This window comes from Thalassophryne amazonica, chromosome 23, assembly GCF_902500255.1.
Source record: "Thalassophryne amazonica chromosome 23, fThaAma1.1, whole genome shotgun sequence".
NCBI lineage: Eukaryota > Metazoa > Chordata > Actinopteri > Batrachoidiformes > Batrachoididae > Thalassophryne > Thalassophryne amazonica.
The window spans coordinates 4403739-4418664 of record NC_047125.1 but is presented as its reverse complement, the minus strand read 5'-3'; the positions used below and the strand labels follow the sequence as shown (position 1 = coordinate 4418664).

General features: G+C 40.3%; 1 protein-coding gene and 1 long non-coding RNA gene across 2 annotated transcripts in view; one reads left to right on the top strand and one right to left on the bottom strand.

Annotated features, from left to right (window-relative positions):
- Positions 1-14926, bottom strand: part of LOC117504818 — a 3434143-nt gene that overhangs the window by 1490859 nt on the left and 1928358 nt on the right. The gene's annotated exons all lie outside the window — the stretch shown is intronic.
- LOC117504923 lies at positions 5834-11878 on the top strand. Its single transcript, XR_004558982.1, has 2 exons — positions 5834-5921; positions 11769-11878. It is a non-coding gene; the product is annotated as an uncharacterized LOC117504923 (long non-coding RNA).

Here is a 14926-nt window from a genome sequence, read left to right as displayed (position 1 = left end):
ATTCTAAATTAAGCCTGGAAGTGTTTGCTGACTGTGTGCACCTTTTGAACTGTCTCTGTGTTAGTGTTGGACTCACCTCACTTTTCCTCTTTTCCAGACTCAGTTTCTGTCGTGGCCACCTGGTGCCGGTCCGGTCCTTGGGTCCAGCGTTGCTGTGGCTCCAGCCCTTTGAACTGCCGGGAGCGGGCCGTGTCTCCACTACACCAGACCGCGGACATTATTATTTATTTGTGCACCTTATTTTCCACTGTTTGTTCATTAAAATTTGTTTATATTCCAACCGCTTTCTGCTTCTGTCACGCTGGGTCCAGTCAAACGCTGTGTCGGTCTTCCACCCGCGTCCTACGCATAACACTAATGCTTATTATATACAATTTTAGAGAAAGAGACAAAAAGAACCTGAATAGAAACGCAACAGAAAATATAAAAACAATGAACATAAATAAATACATACAGAAATAAGTGTTTCCTGTGAACACCTAGTGACTCTCACACCTCCATTTCATCCCTGTCTTAAGTTTAATGACAGTTTTGTTTTCAAACCATATTTTAATGTGTTAATTTCTTCAGTGATTTCCTCCAGAACTATCTGTTAAGCTAGAAAACTGCTGCGTCCTAGTAAGAGCAGAATACTACTGGAATGAATTTGAATAAGGACTTTTTTTTTTTCTCTCACTAAATGGATGCTGCACTCACTCCAGTTTAATAGTCCCAGTTTGCATTTCAGAGCTTCTAGAATTCAATCATTTTTGTGCGGGTGGTGTTGGGGAGTAATTTTGGCTTCCAGCTTTTTTTGTTTTTCACCACTTTCATCCCTGAATATGTCGATTGTGAGTCACTTTTGTGCGGATTAAAGTTACTAACTGGGACTCCTGTCTTGTTGCAAGAAAAAAACGAGAATCGTCCTCCGTTCTGTTCACACAGCTCCAAACGCTGAGCGGCTCTGAGTCAAGTTAGAATGATAGAGTCCAGTCTGAATTACTAACTTCAAAGTGAAACACAGTTTTGTTTATTTTTGTTTTTGCTTTCCTCTGTGGCGTAAACTCATTTTGACTTCTGATATGAGCTGGACGGACAAGGAGAGCAGTCGCCATCATCTAATGTAGTCCATGTCTGTCCAGCTCATATCAGAAGTCAAAATGAGTCAAATGGCTCAGAGATCTAAATAGACTGCTGTGTAATGAATGGAACCACACTGCCATCTAGTGGATATCCAGTGTGCGTGAGTGTGTATTTGTGAATCAGTAGGCATTTGTTGTGGATCTGTGTGGATTTCGCAAAAAGAATCTCAAAATTACATCAAAGGAAAGCGATGAATGCATGTAATTGGTGATCCACAAATGCTGAAACTCAATTCACAAATACAATTTCCAGTTTTACAAATGTAATTTTTTTTTTACAAATTAAGTTTTATATTTGCAAATACATTATTTGCATAGACCAATTTACAAGTTACAAATATGAAATTTGCATTTGTGGATATTTGAACACATTTGCAAATCAATGATTATTTACAATAATTTACAAATATTGAGACAATTTTAACCCCACAGAATGAGGGCTGTATTTTACATTCTCAACGTTCTGTAGACTGTAACCTGAGCAACATGAAACATGGAAAAAAAAAAGCTTGCTGGTAGAACAACAGTCAGTGTAATAAAACAAAGTTGGCAGTTTATTCTAGTGTCTTTATTTGAATGCATGTTTTTTGTTTTCATCATTAAGTCTTAATGCAAAAATAGTCCTATACATTACACCTATATTCTTATTTTGGGCATGACCGAAATATGTACTTGATCAGTATCGGCCGATCAAAATTTCAGTGATCGGTGATCGGCCTAAAAAATCCTGATCGGTGCACCTCTACTGTATGTAAAATGAAGATAAAAATAAAAATGTTGCACGTTCCCAGTTTCTCCACTCACATAAGCCCAACATTCTTCCAGAGTTGTGTAATTATACTACAATAGTAGAATATAAAGAAGGGGAAAAAAAAAAAAATAGACAATATATTCGTCAATCGCAATTATTTGTCTGACAATCGTCTCCAGTTTGTTTGTTTTTTAATCTTTGTTACAGCCTTACTTTAAACCCAAAAGAAACAAGGCATCAGGCCAAAACATGGAAGCCTGTAGAAATGTACCTGTGCCAGGTACCTCTGGCGCCCTCTTTTGGCTGCCGTTCAGCCTGTTTGTAAAATAAAAATATTACTCCATCATTCTGGGCGGGGATCAGTCTTATAGCCATCATTATTAGCTACCAATACTTGATTAATTGCTGTCAAATGTCAATATACTGGTATTAATATGTTGCATAACTAGATAATTAGGTAACAGCTCCAAAACAATTTTAATAACACTAACCCAAATCGATATCAGATCAAATTGAAATAATCAATTCTGAGCCTTAAGAATCAAATCAATTTTTGAAATTTGAATTGATACCCAGCTGTAGTTGTCAGTGCCGCAGAAGTCAGGAGAATAAATATCTTTTATTGTGTAAACATATTTTTTAATGAAATTATTAACCTCTGAAGAAAATTATTAAAATAATATTGCCCAATTGAATCTTCAATTTTTTGCAATATGTCAAACAAACAACTTCAATATTTTTCCATAGAGAAAAACACTGCTGGGTCAAAGGATTTGCCTCCATTATATTACAGTAACATCAGAGAAACACTGATAACTGTTGGATGAACTTATTTAAAATAATATCATCTAAACAAACCACATAGCGGCTAGCTAGCTTAGCCCTTAGCCAATAATGCCAAATAACTTAAAACATCCACACTCGGCAGAAATCACTATCAACTAGCGATGTTAAGCTCGAGTCAGTCTGCTCGACACAGCATCGAGCTTTTTGAACCAGAAGTGTCAGTGAGCAGCGTTTCGAGCACGCTCCCATCACGTGACCACTGCAAGCGAGGCCTCGTTACGTCACACCACGTGTCGAGTTTCGCGGAAAATTCGAATAATCTGGGCGTGTCAATACGACCCGCCAAGTATTTAAATGAGATGAATAGCAGCTCAAACCGTGGGTTTTTTGAGAGGAGGAGTTTGCTAGCGACACTGTTATTGCCAATTACCACGTGAATCGGAGCCAATGATGAAAGCATTAGTTATATTTAGGTCTAGTTCAGAGTTCATTTAGTATAGTTAGCTACATACACATAGGATCTAACATAGACAGACACACACCAAACACAAACAGGCATCCATCATATACAACACTTATTCACACAGTACATCAACATAGGTTATAGGTCAGACTATATATTATAGGTAGATCAGAGACTGAGCTGAGTGACTGAAGAGCTGTTATTTGTGAAGTGAAATGTGTGAGAAGATGAGTGTGTGTGTGTGAGAGACTGAGTAGTGAGGAAGGGACATGTGGAGCCAGTGCTAAAAAGAGCACGATCAATTGCTTGGGAGCACTTTGATCTAATATACCACACAGGTGAAAGCAGATCAGACAAAAATGATTAATCCTCTCTACCCACCCACTGCTATTTGTGTAAAGGGCCTTTCAAACCGCATGCTTGGAAGTGTCAGAGGCATCACAAATCGCTCTAAAAAGCATTATTATCAATGAAACACGTAGCTTTTTACAGGCATTAGAAGTGTCGCATCAAAAGCTGAGCTAAACAGATGCTTCTGCCAGGAGTGTGCGCATTCCTGCTTGTCAACAGAATGACATTCAAAGTTCAACCCGGGTTTGAGGTACAGTAACAAGCGTCTTCAATGCTGCAACACCTGAGGTCCAAAACATCCTGAGACATCAATGGCTGCTGCTTCTGTTGCTGCTCCTGCAGGCCATGTAACCTATATTTATTCTTTATCTAATTTAAAACATACTCATAAACAAAAATAGCTCAGCATATCATATTTCCATTAAAGGCAGACAAGCTGATTGGATGAGGGACTGGTGGACTATGTTGTGGAAGATGCACAACCATTCAAAATAGTGGGAGAGCAAAGCCTTCAGGGCTTTACTACAAGGTTTGACCCAACATATGCCCACCTCCAGAGGAGAAGAGCCGCTCAAATACTGGGCGACACAAGTCGCAGTCTATCCCAATTTACAGAGAATGGCAAAAAGAAATTTGTCGATGCCAGCAACATCAGTGCCTTGTGAGCGGGTCTTCTCCAAAGATAGAGAGGTGGTGAGGCAGAAGAGGAGCCGATTAAAGTCCAGCACCGTTGAAATGCTTTTATTTATTTATTATTATTATAAAAATTGTTGAAAGTTGTTAATCACCATCTCCTATCCCCTCTAATTTACAGCGACATAAGCACCAGTTGCAGAAGCACATGCCTTTCTCACTTTTCCCGTCACACTTTATCCAAATATAGTTTGAGGAATGATCACACAAATCTACATATGGGTCTACAATAAAGGCTTTTATAACCATTATGTGTGCATCTGTACGGACTATTTATTACATTAAAAAGACACAATAATACATATGACTTTTTTTTTTTAGTATTATTTTTTAGAACAAATCACATCAGTCATGAATTAATGCAACATTTGTCAGGGCACTCGTTCGAGGTAATTCTCAAAGCAATCCAGCAGATGTCACCCTTCAAACTGTATCAAACGCGTCGAAGCAGTGTGTCGATTTTCAGCCAGTTGTGTTGCAGTGGCTCATTGGTTCACGAGGCTTCGAAATTGCCATCACTACTATCAACACCACGCAACATCCACCCCGATAAAACAGAAAACCCTCTGCAAATAAGTAACTCACCCTCTTCACGAAGGAATTCTACTTTAAAAGCAGCGTTGTCGGACGCAACCGAAGCTAACAGCGCATTGGGGCTGTCCAAATCGATGCCTGACCTAAATAACAACTAATACAACTAAAGAAAAATTTACAACACAACGGATTTGCAATGATTTAAAAAATGATCCAGGCGACTGGCAAAAAAAAAAAAAGAAGCTAAAATCCCCCCAAAAAGCAGAGATTTTTCATCCCTGCATCTCTGTACATAAATTTGTAAATAAACGCAGTGCTACTCAATTGAACAAACTTGTTTTGCAATTTTTTTCTTCTTCTTTGTCTTTCTGCTGTTCCCATTAGGGGTCGCCACAGCAGATCAATCGTTGCCATCTCACCCTGTCCTCTGTATCTTCCTCTGTCACGCCAACTACCTGCATGTCCTCCCTCAGCACATCCATAAACCTCCTCTTTGGCCTCCCTCTTCTCCTCCTGCCTGGTGGCTCCACATCCTCAGCATCTTTCTCCCTATATACCCTAACCATCTCAATCTCGCCTCTGACTTTGTCTCCAAACCGTCCCACCTGTCCCTCTGATATGTTCATTCCTAATCTTGTCCATTCTTGTCACTCATAATTTTTTTAAATACAGTTATTAGTATTGGTATGTATTTATGACTCAAACAGCATCATCTTGCAAAATATCAATGGCTCAAAAGAAGAATAATGTAGCCTCCATTACAATTCCACCATGACTGCACCAACTGGACTAAATTTCCAACTTTTCCATCACAAACCGACTTAGTAAGAGTTACCTAAAGGTATTCAGATACCAGAAACTAACATTTTATAAGCCATACACAGTGAGGAAAATATGTATTTGAGAACTGTCAAGTTTGCAAGTTTTCCCACTTACTGGGAAAACTTTTCTCCTCTTTTTGGTGGATCCACTGGTGCTATGGAGGAGCCACTCTTTTGGGGGGATTTCATCTTTTTTTTTTTTTTTTTTTTGCCAGTCGCCTGGGTCATTTTTTAGATCAGTGCAAATCCATTGTGTCGTAAATTCCCTTTAGTTGTATTAGTTGTTATTTAGGTCAGGCATCGATTTGGACAGCTCCAATGCGCTGTTAGCTTCGGTCGCGTTAGGACGTTATTTTTGACACGACAACCTGCTTTTAAAGTAGAATTCCTTCGTGAAGAGGGTGAGTTACTTATTTGCAGTGGGTTTTCTGTTTTATCGGGGATGGATGTTCAGTTGTGTTGTTAGTGATTCTTGCCGAGTGGGAATGTTTTAAATTATTTGGTATTATTGGCTAAGGGCTAAGCTAACTACTCGCCATGTCGTCTGTTTCGACGATGTTTGGATATTATGTTAAGTAATTTAAGCCAACTCTTAATATAACTGGAGGCAAAGACTTTGTCCGAGCAGCGGTTTTCTCTGTGGAAAAATATTGAAGTTGTTTGATTGAAATACTGTAAAAAAGTGAACATTCGATTGGACAATATTATTTTAATATTTTTCTTAAGGCGTTGATGATTTCATTAAAAAAGTGATGTTTACACAACAAAAGATAGGCAGGTTATATTTTGCCAGATACGGCAAACTGTCACCTAGCATTTGACCGGATCTCCCCGTTGATTGGCTCGTTCAAATGACATCATCGTAGAGTTTATTTCAACATGGCGGTGCCCTCTGCAAAGTTGAACTGGACGATATTGCCCCGTACGTGACACCGGCAAAACAGCGCAACCCGCCGTTTTGCCGGCCATCTGAATTTATTCACGACGGGATGGAACGGCTGCGGTTATTTCACATTCATGATAGTAGCTATATATTGGTGATTTTCATTATTGAAAATTGGCATATTTTAGCACTCACTATTATCAAATCAATTTTATTTATATAGCGCCAAATCACAACAAACAGTTGCCCCAAGGCGCTTTATATTGTAAGGCAAAAGCCATACAATAATTACAGAAAAACCCCAACGGTCAAAATGACCCCCTGTGAGCAAGCACTTGGCGACAGTGGGAAGGAAAAACTCCCTTTTAATAGGAAGAAACCTCCAGCAGAACCAGGCTCAGGGAGGGGCAGTCTTCTGCTGGGTCTGGTTGGGGCTGAGGGAGAGAATCAGGAAAAAGACATGCTGTGGAAGAGAGCAGAGATCAATCACTAATGATTAAATGCAGAGTGGTGCATACAGAGCAAAAGAGAAAGAAACATTCAGTGCATCATGGGAACCCCCCAGCAGTCTAAGTCTATAGCAGCATAACTAAGGGATGGTTCAGGGTCACCCGATCCAGCTCTAACTATAAGCTTTAGCAAAAAGGAAAGTTTTAAGCCTAATCTTAAAAGTAGAGAGGGTGTCTGTCTCCCTGATCTGAATTGGGAGCTGGTTCCACAGGAGAGGAGCCTGAAAGCTGAAGGCTCTGCCTCCCATTCTACTCTTACAAACCCTAGGAACTACAAGTAAGCCTGCAGTCTGAGAGCGAAGCGCTGTATTGGGGTGATATGGTACTATGAGGTCCCTAAGATAAGATGGGACCTGATTATTCAAAACCTTATAAGTAAGAAGAAGAATTTTAAATTATATTCTGGAATTAACAGGAGGCCAATATGGGTGAGATGCTCTCTCCTTCTAGTCCCTGTCAGTACTCTAGCTGCGGCATTTTGAATTAACTGAAGGCTTTTCAGGGAACTTTTAGGACAAACTGATAATAATGAATTACAATAGTCCAGCCTAGAGGAAATAAAGGCATGAATTAGCTTTTCAGCATCACTCTGAGACAAGACTTTTCTAATTTTAGAGATATTGTGCAAATGCAAAAAAGCAGTCCTACATATTTGCTAAATATGCACATTGAATGACATATCCTGATCAAAAATGACTCCCAAGATTTCTCACAGTATTACTAGAGGTCAGGGTAATGCCATCCAGAGTAAGGATCTGGTTAGACACCATGTTTCTAAGATTTGTGGGGCCAAGTACAATAACTTCAGTTTTATCTGAATTTAAAAGCAGGAAATTAGAGGTCATCCATGTCTTTATGTCTGTAAGACATTCCTGCAGTTTAACTAATTGGTGTGTGTCCTCTGGCTTCATGGCTAGATAAAGCTGGGTATCATCTGCATAACAATGAAAATTTAAGCAATGCTTTCTAATAGAGAGATCTGCTGGGGGACAGCTAACGGCGGCTAAGCTACCTTGGTCCGCACCAACTACAGGGGCCTGGCTAGCTGTAGGATTTTCCAAGGTGCGGAGTCGAATCTCCAATTCGCCCAACCTGGCCTCCAAAGCTATGAATAAGCTACACTTATTACAAGTACCGTTACTGCTAAAGGAGGCAGAGGAACAACTAAACATTTCACACCCAGAGCAGAAAAGTGTGGGAGAGACGGGAGAAGCCGCCATGCTAAACCGGCTAAGAGCTAGTAGCTGCGCTAAGCTAGCGCATTCCTAAAAACACACAAAGTGAATAATGTGTAAATAATTTAGAGGTGATTCAACAGAGGGAGTGCTTTAGTTAAAGTAAACCTGCATTGAAATAAATGTGGTCAGATTTCAGAAAGAAATAGCTGATATGTATTTATAAGACCCTTGTGAATGCAGTAAAGTAAATCTGTAAGCCCAAATTTGTAATTCAGCGGAGAAATCTTCACTTAAAAATGACAAATTTGCAGCTAAAATTTAGCCCTCTGTGAAAACAGTTTGTACAGCCGTATCATTTCCATGACGTCAGGGACAACGACGCGCTCCCGCCTTCAGTCCGATCCTGCATTGAAATTGATTTTATCTGTTAGTAATGTTACTTATACACGTCCTGGTTTCATTTTCCAAAAGTAAGCTGCAATGAATGTGAGATACAAATCTGTGTGCACATATCAGCAACGACAGCGGCGGGTTCTTCCTCTCCTGCTGTCTGCCTCCGCTACGCTCGCTGTTTTAATGCGAAGCGGCCGCCTGTTGCTGCAAGGACAGACTTCTTGCGGCAAAATCCACAGCACCGCACGTCTCGGCAGTCGGAGCCCCAGAGCTCCATGGATGCTGAGAGAGGTTTATATATTTTCAATGACTGGGATTCTTTGCGGGTCTCGCCTCCATATCCCGCGATGGTACCGGAGGCGAAAGACAGTAGATTTTCATTGCGACACCACTCAATCAAACGGGCGTATGAAAAAGTCCCCCAAAATATTTTTCAAGCACAAATAAAAGAAATGTGTACTCATCAAACGTGCCGCAAGACAATATGAAGTTTTTAAAAAAGTAGATCCTTCCGTATAAGACAAGAAAAAGGTGCAGACGCAAACTGACGTAAATCCACAAATTACAATTGGCCCAGTGCATGCTGGGAGAGGGTCTTGTCCGTGACATCTCGGCAGTGTCCATGATGAGAGGGACAATTTGCGGAGGGCTAAATGTTAGCTGTAAATTTGTCATTTTCAAATGAAGATTTCTCCGTTGAATGACAGATCTGTGCTTGTAGATTTACTTTACTACATTCAGAAGGATCTCATGTGTAAATGCAGTCAGATTTTTTGAACAAAAAATCTGACTGCATTTTTTTCAATGCAGGTCTCCTTTAAGGCACGTGAAGGTTACACTGTGAAACAAATCGTTATCTAGATCAATCTAACTACACAGATTAAACAGCTAACAGATACAGCAAAACACCATTGTGCTCCGGAACAGGAAGTGACACAATACCGCAGTGAGAGCCAACCACTACTAGAGGCCAGCATTTTCAGGGGTGGAGTGATTGAAGGTTTTGCAGACATGACACTGACAGGGAAAAAAACAGGATAAACACATGTGCCGAGGTGGACTTCTGTATTTTCATTTTTATTCTGTCTTGAATTTGCAGGTTTTGTTTATCATCCCCGCCCTACACAGCAAATTACCAAGACTGCAAAAATTATTTCCACCGTGTGGAGAAAAGCGCCGGTGGAAATATTTTCGGGCACGGTGGAATTCGGGCAGGGCTATGCCACGTTTTTGAGCTGCTTTTTAGCGTCCAAGAATCCCTCTGGCAGTAGGTGATTTTCTGTTCCAATTCAAGCGACTTCATGGAACCCAAAACGGCATAGAATCCCTCTCTATCAAGGCACACTAATTCCAACTCCTGTGCTCTCTGCATGTTAAACGGAGCCATTCAAGTTCGTCTGTTAAGCAGCAAATCTGCATATAAAGGCTCTGAACTGTTCCTGTGTGCCCATGTCTGCTCTCTGACTGGAGTTCTGTGGTGGATAAAGTAGATCAGCAAATTATCAGTTCTATACATATTACATTCCCAACACCGCTGAAAAAAAAATGAGGGGAGTATGTGGGTTGCCGCGAACTTTACACCGAGGGCCCTCTGGTGGCCATTTTTAGTCGATGAAAACATCGCCGAGCTCAATACAAAATATGTTCACTTTTCAAATGGGTTAAACTCATCGATAAAGTCAATTTAATGTGCAGTGGTTTATTTCAGGTCAGCTTGGTGTATAAATCTCATCGTTTCATGCAGTGAGAGCTGTCAGCTGGCTGTTAGAGACAAAACCAAACCAGCTGATTTCAATAGATAATCAATGCAGCCTGATCTTGTTTTTATCGGGCGGCCAGTCGCGGAGGTACGAATTTTCACCTTCGAATTGGCCACTTTGCTGGAAGTGACCGTCTCTGCGGCAACCTATATGTATAATGTGTTGTCAATGTGACAGCATCGTCTGGTGTTCATCCACTTTTCAAAGATGTAAAGACAACACCAGAGGTGACCAAACCGATCATATCTGTGGACGACAGGTAGAAAAATGTAGAAGTAGATTGAAGTATATTTATGTAGTACAGTTAAAAGTCAAGTGGTTGTGCATTACTTTACAGGTATGATTAGTTTTTGTTACTTCATGTTGAAAAGATATATCGGTAAGTTCTTGTGAGAAAACTACTAGATGAGTGATTTTGAAGGAGAGTGTCATTTGAGGGTTTTTTTTTTTCTTGCCAAAATGGGAGCTGCACTTACTGTAATTTAATTTATTATCTGGAATAGCACCAGATTGCATCTCAGAGCTTCCAGAATTCAAACTTTTTCTGGGGGGTTTGCCTCCTGGTAGGCCTGGGCGATATATCGGTAATATCGGTTAATTTGAATTATTTGTTGGGGTACGATTTTAAAAATAAAAAATTCGAGTTTTTATCCTCGTGCAGCGGCGCAACGTTTTGTCCCCAGGACCTTCCGTAGCTCCCCCCTCCCCGTCCCCTTTCCTTCACACAATAACAAACATGGCTAACAGTGGTTTGAGATTGTTGTGACAGACATGGAACAAGTGACTGGATGCTGCAAAGTTTGTCTAAAGACACGGTTCTGCCCACACAGTGGAACAACGGTGTAGTGCTGTTGTATTTCTGTTTAATCCAGCCAGTCTGTTTGTGCTGATCGGACTGCTGCCTGCTCGTCAGCAGCCAGTCGAGCAGAGCAGAGCCATGGCACTGCAGCTCAGAGTGAGAGGACAAAAACTCCGTCAAAAAATCGAAAATCGAATTTTTTTGAAAAAATCGAGATTTTATTTTTAGGCCAAATCGCCCAGGCCTACCCCCTGGTAATTTTGGTTTCAGCTTTTTTAATTTTTCACCACTTTCATCCCTGGAGATGAATATGAAATCAAACTTTCTACGTCTTGTGCAACATTTGAATTTGGAAACATTTATAATGTCTCATTGTAACTGAAACTGTCCCATTACTTTGCCACGAAATGGGAACAATGTCTAAGTTCAGAACAATTAATTTTATTTTAACACCATCTTAGTTTGATTTAAACAAACATCTTATAGGCATTAATATCATCTCTCTCTGTCGCTAATCAGCTGATTGCAGCAGGTATGTAAGGGAAATCTGGATGTCAGGTGATCTCTGGGATCAGGGTTGGAGTGTTCTGCTTTAGGACTTCAGTGTTGTCTCACACTTGTGATTGGTCAGCCTGGGCAGCAGAGCAGCAGCAGATGATTAAATCACCTGTTTTTAGTCTTTCCTCCACTTGGTTGTTGACTCTCTTTCTTTTGTGTGTTTTAAAGTCTTTCTACAAACATGCCTGGAGTCGAGCAGCTGAGGTACATGTTGAAACTACAGCGAACACCTGCTGATAAAGGAATGAACACAGACCAGATAGAAGAAATGTGTCATTTAAAAGAAGAGAACACAAGAGGTAAAGGGCTGGATGCTGTTTTTAATCCTCTAAATCTCTCCTACTGAACAGGTTTGTTCACTCAGCTTTGTTTGTGTTACTGATACTTTATAACATGTTATAACAGTCAAATATTTTTCTCATCAGGCATTCCTCCTTTTCCTTGGTAACTTGCCAGCTTTGCTGCCTGAATTGTGTAAATGTGGAAGTGTGCAGAATTGTGGGTTTGCCAAAGAGAGAGCGAGAGAGAGAAAAAGAGGCTGTGATGGAAGTCTGGTCCAAGAAACAGTCTTTGCTAATAGAACTGTCTTTGGTTTTGTGATAGCAGTCTGTTTAGCCTGCTAGCATGAGTGGCGCTAGCAAACATCTTCAGGTCAGGCCGGGAAACATCACCGGTTTAGAACTGATGCACTTAACTATAGTTACAGGCACGTTATCAATGCAGGACGTAGCACAGGTAAGCTAACATCTGGTTTTTGTTTTTGTCTTGCAAATAACATTTTATAACACGGAACTGTACTTTCATCAAATGTTTAGACACAGGCCTTTTCGTAAAGTCGAGCAAACAACTGTACAAGAGCTGTAATCTGGAAATTTCACATTTTGTTTTCCACTAAAAAAGAAAAAAGTTTGAGGGATTCTGCAACTGAACTAGTGTGAATGAAACTCTCTGTTTGGTGCATATAAGGTGTCTGTTACACAGGATGAGGGCAGTTGTGCATCTTAAAACATGACTGATCTGCAGAGGTGATGCAAAAACACTTTACTGTGGAACAGTTTCAATGGCCCCGTGGAGGTGGGGCGCCACAGATGACGTATTTCCACGGAGATCTGCTGCTTTTTTGGCATACGCTATGTGCTGACTTTGAGTGTCTCTCTCTCTCTCTCTCTCTCTCTCTCTCTCTCTCTCTCTCTCTCTCTCTCTCTCTCTTATTTATATATATATTTGTCACCAGCGACAATATATGCATGGAATTTACAGCTAGGGGTGGTATTGATAACATTTTATCGATGCCATTATCAATTCTGCTTATCGTGCCGATTCCTTATCGATTCCATTATAAACATTTTGATCATTTGCAGTTTGTTTATATTACAACATATCGAAAGAGGTGTCATTTGATTTAATCAGCGTTTCGCTTTGGACTCTTTCATTCTAATTTGACTCGGCAGAGAGCCACGCTGCATTTGGAGCTGTGTGAACAGAACGGAGAACGATTCTCATTTCTTTCTCCCAACAAGACAGGAGTCCCAGTTAGTGACTTTAATCTGCACAAAAGTGACTCACGAATGACATATTCAGGGATGAAAGTGGTGAAAAACAAAAAAAGCTGAAACCCAAAATTACCCCCAGACAACACCCGCACAATATTCTAGAAGCTCTGAAATGCAATCTGGGACTATTCCAGACGATAAACTGCAGTGAGTGCAGCATCCATTTAGTGAGGAAAAAAAACAACTTTCCTTCTTTAAATTCATTCCAGTGATATTCTGCTCTTACTGGGATGCAGCTGTTTTCCAGCTTGGCAGATAGTTCTGGAGGAAATCACTCTTCAGTTAATTAACAAATTGAAAATGTAATTAATTCATTAACAAATTGAAAATTAACAAATTGAAAATGTGGTTTGACCGAAACAAATTGTCATTAAACTTAGATAATACAGGGATGAGTTGGAGGTTTAGAGTCACTAGGTGTTCACAGGAAATGGTTATTTATTTCTATATGTATTTACTTATGTTCATCCTTAGTTGGTTTTATATTTTCTGTTGTGTTTTTAATCAGGTTCTTTTTGTCTCTTTCTCTAAAATTGTATTGTAGCATTATAAGTTATTATTACTATTACTGTTGTTGTTGCTATTAATAATATATAACAAAATAAATGAAAATTACAATTTAATACATTTGACTCTTTTACGACAACAAATGCTGAGACATTAATTATTATCCAGAAAACAAATGGACACAAACATGCTGAGATGCGAACAGCTTAATGCTAACTTTAGACTTCAGACAACTTTATTGATCCCAAAAAAGGGCAATTACATTTACAACACTCCAACTACCTCAGACAAGATACAGCAATTAATCCACAATTATTACTTGTTTACCGTAATAATGGCACACATCAAAATTAAAGACAGCACATATACATTTGACATTGTTTATGTACACTGAACTTGAAGTAGTCCGTCTTCCAAATCGAGGCAAAGTGGGTGAAGGCCGCAGCAGGAGGGGCCTGCGCTGCCCAGCCTGGGGGTTGAAGGCTGCAGCAGTAAAAAAAATGCTGCCTTCGAGGTGGCAGGAGGAAGCCAGGGTGAGGGGAGTGGAGAGACACGGGGGGGGGTAGATGAGAAGGGGGTAGCCAAATTCCTTCACCAAGGCTGTAGATCCTTCTGGGGGAGCAGGGAATTTGGCCTTCAGGAGCCAATAAGGCTGCCATGTTGATGCTTAGCAGAGAGATACAGAATTCTATTTACTGCACCCCTGATCGTCGAGAGTCCAAATTTATGAAGAATATTCTCTGGTCCTCAGCAGTACATTCCTTTGCAATGCAGTGATTTGCTCCGAGAATCCATTTTGCGATTGAGTTCAAGAGTTCACGTAGTCTGAAATTATACAGCATTGCCCAACTCATTAATTATGACGACTGATATGGGACAAAATTCTGGAAGCAGCCGTCTTACTAATATTCCTGTGGGTCAGGGCAGCGCACAAACCAATCGGCACCAAACTTCCCACCATAAAAGCGAATACGAATGAATCCTCAACTTCTTCCACAGAGAGTGGAGCCACATGTCACACTCCATCTCTCAGGTGTCGAGAGCAAAGCCCGCCGTTATAAAATACATCTATCAACTGTTTCAGAAGACCATAACAGGTCAGTTTAACATATAAAAAAGGTAAATATTACTCACAGACATATGCTCTTTGTGGTTTTAGCGGGGAAAAATTAAGATAAAGTGAAATAAAACAAAGAACCATGAAGCAGCGGGTCAGGTCAATGCTTCAAGCTTCAAAGAAGAGCCGTGCTGCAGAAACGGTTGATT